Below are 3850 nucleotides of genomic sequence, written 5' to 3'. Positions count from 1 at the left end.
GAACCAATTGATCAAATATTGAAATACTTCTGTGCTCATTGGTGAGCAGCAGCAACGCTGAGTGTAATGCCCCTAAGTTGCCTATTTCTATCTAAGTCCTAACTCTCAAGTTTTCCCAGACCTCCACATTTTGGAAACTAAAGGATTAATATAAATACCTGGCAAGGGACCAGCAGAAGGCGTAATGGTCACATTGCTGGACTCCCACAGTCAACTGCAGTTTGAGTCCCAGACCTAGTGACCTAAAACTCATGCTGGGCACGTGTGTGTGTGTGTGTGCCCGCCCAAAATCCCAAGAGGAGAATGGATAAGGAATTGCAGTGTGGCCATCCCCACCACCCCCAACTGGGCAGGGGGTAGTGATTTCTCACTTTCTGTCTGTTTCCAGAGAGCACACATGCCTTATAGCAGAAATCTTTCTTTAAAAAAAAAAAAGAAAAAAATGCCTGGCAAAGATGGAGGCCATTGGACCAGGCTCTCTCTCCTTTTCTTTATTTATGTTTTTTGTTTGTTTGTTTTTTGTTTTTTGTTTTGCTACAGGGCGCCTGCACTCACCAGAGAGAAAAACAGATAGAGGAAAAAATGAGAAATCCCTTCCCAGAGTGATTCTCTGTTCTCTTTTTGGGATTTTGGGCATGCACATACACATGTATAGAATGATTTTCAATCCACCAGGTCCAAGACGTGAACTGCACAGTCAGCCATGTGGGATCCAGCTGCTTTAATCTTTTACTCTTTTTTTTTTGGAGAGATTTTCACTGTAGGGCGCGTGCGCTCGCCAGACAGACAGAGAGAGACATAGAGACAGAAAGCGAGAAATCACCCCCCAGGGGGGATGGTCACACCGCAATCCCTTCTCCTCCATTCTCCTCTCGGGATCTTGGGCACGCACGCACACGCGCCCGGCGTGAGTTTTAAGCCACCGGGTCCGGGACATGAACCGCGGTCGACTACGTGGGAGTCTAGCGACATAGCCATTACGCTAACTGCTGGTTCCCCAGCTGCTTTAATCTTGACCCCCACCTGCTGACCCATGGATCAGGCTCTTACTATATGCGCTGCCAAAGTGAACACCTAGACCAGGCCCCTATTAGTGACTCCCATTTTAATTGCTGGTGCCTATTCTTTACTAATTGTTATGTATTTTAAATATTATCCCTGCATTAACTAAACAGTAAGTCCCTTGAAAGTAGAGACCATGTCTCTTACTATTTTATAAATGCACCTAAACATTCATACACATTCAAGTATCTACACACTAATTTGGGTAAGACTTAGTGTAAAATTATTAGATAAGATAAATGATTAAGCTGCAAACTACTATATTACTTTTCCTGTTTGGAAAAGGAGTCTCAGAAAAATGACTTGCAAGCTTACACAAAATTACCTGCTGAGTTAAATAATGGATAGTGCAGCAGAAATATCACTATATCAATTTTATATTTACCAGTTTTATATACAAGTAATATGTAAGGGTAGAGAATTTCTAATATTTTAGAATCATAGACCTTTCTGAAAGGGTAGGACATCGTTTCTTCCAGAGACTTCATTTGATTTATAAAGAACCTCATCTGAACTGTAAAATAGTATATATAATTTTCAGGATTTGGAGAAATGAGAGTGTATTGAATTATGCATAAATGGTTTACCTTTCATTGTTTGTTCACACTGCTTCAGTTGTACTGTTTCATATAGCTAAAATGTTCAATGTGACCAATCTACCTTTGTGAGATAAAATATAATGAACTCAATGGCCTTTTTGCTCCTCAGAGGATTAGAAAATGAACTAGTTACAAAAGAGGAAATAGAAGCTAGTCTTCATACCTCAATCTTTAGCTGTGACTGAGAGAAGTCAAGTGATAAACATGGGTTTCCCTCTATTCGAGGAGAAATAGCCATCATCCACAACAAAGAATCTTAAATGAAATCTAAGAAGAGCATAACTGACTCTAAGAAATCACTTTTCTAAGTCAATCCTTTCGATGAATCAAGACTAATAATAACCAGAGATAAAGAAACCTTATAAAGTTCATCCTCGGTTTTAAACTCTGATTTTTACATGGCAAAAAGAGTTTGATTCAGACAAGGTTCTAATTCAAGATACCATCAATCAAGAGAATAAAGACGAGATTATATTGATATATTGGATTGTCAGAAAGGTCATCTTTGCATAGGAAAACATAGAAAAAATACATCATGACTTTTCCAACAACCTAACATCAATGGGGAGAGGGCATTATGGGAGTATTAAATACCAAAAGAGGTGTTAAAGAGTTGGAAAAGGGGGGCTAGCAGGTGGCGTGGTGGTTAAGGGTGCTGGACTCCTACATGGTTTAAGTTCCAGACCTAGCAGCTTGCTTTCCCATTCCCCCACACACACACTCTGTCCTTCTCTGTCCCCATATTAAAATAAATAAATAAAATAAGTGAATAAAGTTAAATAAAAATAATTCTTAAAAAAAAGAGTTGGGAAAGGAAGACACTAGAAATATGTAAGTCAAATTCTAAACCTAACCCTCAAAATTAATAACTACCTGTTTGTTTTTAGAGACTATGTATTTCAGCATGGGAATTGACATTCCAGTTCTAGATCTGCAGCCAGAGAAACTTAAAAGATACATCCTATTCTTTGAGACCTGTGATACTGCATAATACCTAACAAGGCAAGTCCATTTTCAAGGTGAGGTGGGGGTTGGGGGATGAGACATTTGTTTTCTGATGCCTTGAGAAATTATGGCTCAATCACTCCTCACAGCCCTCCCACCCACCCACCCCCCAATCTAAAGATTGCTCTAATGATAAGATAAATGAGCCTTGAGAGATCCATTGAAATTCTCACTAGAGGAGCACAGTTACTCTTATGTCCCTATCTAAAGAGCAAGACTTGTGTATGTGAGAAGTCCGCCATGTTCCACAGAGCCCACTACTTTTAGATCGGTGTACAAAAGCAGGAAAACAGAAACCAATTCAACTTTGGTGAAAAACAAGTCAAGTTAGATCATCCAGAATTGGTAGGTGTATGCAATAAAATAGTCTCTGGCTATCTGAGGGGCAAAAATAAATTGGAGAAATGAAACACCACAAAAATTTGAATCATTCTCTCTACCCAGAGGGAAAAATTAACTTCTTTATGATTTAATTACATTATCTTAACATTAGACTGGCCACATTGCTTGTATTTAAGTCATGATGCCAAAAACAAAAGGCCGTTAGCATTAGGCATCTCTGTTGGACAGAGAGGCTTAATGCCTGATTCACCATGGCAAATAGTTTTGAAAATAAAAATGAGACCTAGTTCAAGAAAACAAAAGGCCACACGTTCAGAAAAATGAACAGAAGTAAAAAGCTCAGTGAGAGTTAGACTTAAAAGGCAGACAAATCACACATTTGCCCTCACAATGGTTCCAGGAAGGCTTCTCACCCAGACCTACTCTATCTTACTAACTAGTCCCTGGAATTCTACAGTTCATTTAGTGCTTCATTCTTTGGCCTAGAGACCAAAGGACTTTGACCCTGAGAGAAATAACTACCATTTTATTACTTATTTGTAATGCTGTGGGAATATATATTTTTAGGACTTTTCTAAAGATGAAGTTCTAAGAAAGGAACAACAACAACAAGCATGGTTATCTAGAATTCTAAGGGAAGCGTGGTACAAAGGAATAGAAGGAAAGCTATAAACCAATTGCTAACTTGTCAACCGTGCTTCCAGCCAGCCTCGTTCACTCGCAAAATACTAAGATGAAGGAAAATAGTACGCTTCCTTGGCAGCCACTTGTACCAAGCATGGAAACCTAGATGCCAACAGGCAGCCATTTTAAAACCTTTGGAACCCTGGCGGCACAGCAAA

At 39.4% G+C, this 3850-nt stretch overlaps 1 protein-coding gene and 1 long non-coding RNA gene across 4 annotated transcripts in view; one reads left to right on the top strand and one right to left on the bottom strand.

The window, feature by feature from the left end:
* SLC39A10 (solute carrier family 39 member 10) overlaps positions 1-3850 on the bottom strand; it is a 165641-nt gene that overhangs the window by 74567 nt on the left and 87224 nt on the right. The gene's annotated exons all lie outside the window — the stretch shown is intronic.
* LOC102501259 (uncharacterized) overlaps positions 1-3850 on the top strand; it is a 45546-nt gene that overhangs the window by 2002 nt on the left and 39694 nt on the right. For both annotated transcript variants that reach the window (XR_337276.3, XR_003547749.1), the window contains exon 2: positions 2549-2680. This is a non-coding gene — a long non-coding RNA (uncharacterized LOC102501259). The remainder of the gene's footprint in view (positions 1-2548; positions 2681-3850) is intronic.

This window comes from Tupaia chinensis, unplaced genomic scaffold (genome assembly GCF_000334495.1).
Source record: "Tupaia chinensis unplaced genomic scaffold, TupChi_1.0 Scaffold145082_1, whole genome shotgun sequence".
Lineage (NCBI taxonomy): Eukaryota > Metazoa > Chordata > Mammalia > Scandentia > Tupaiidae > Tupaia > Tupaia belangeri.
The sequence above is the reverse complement of the archived record's forward strand: the minus strand, read 5'-3'. Positions and strand labels throughout refer to the sequence as shown.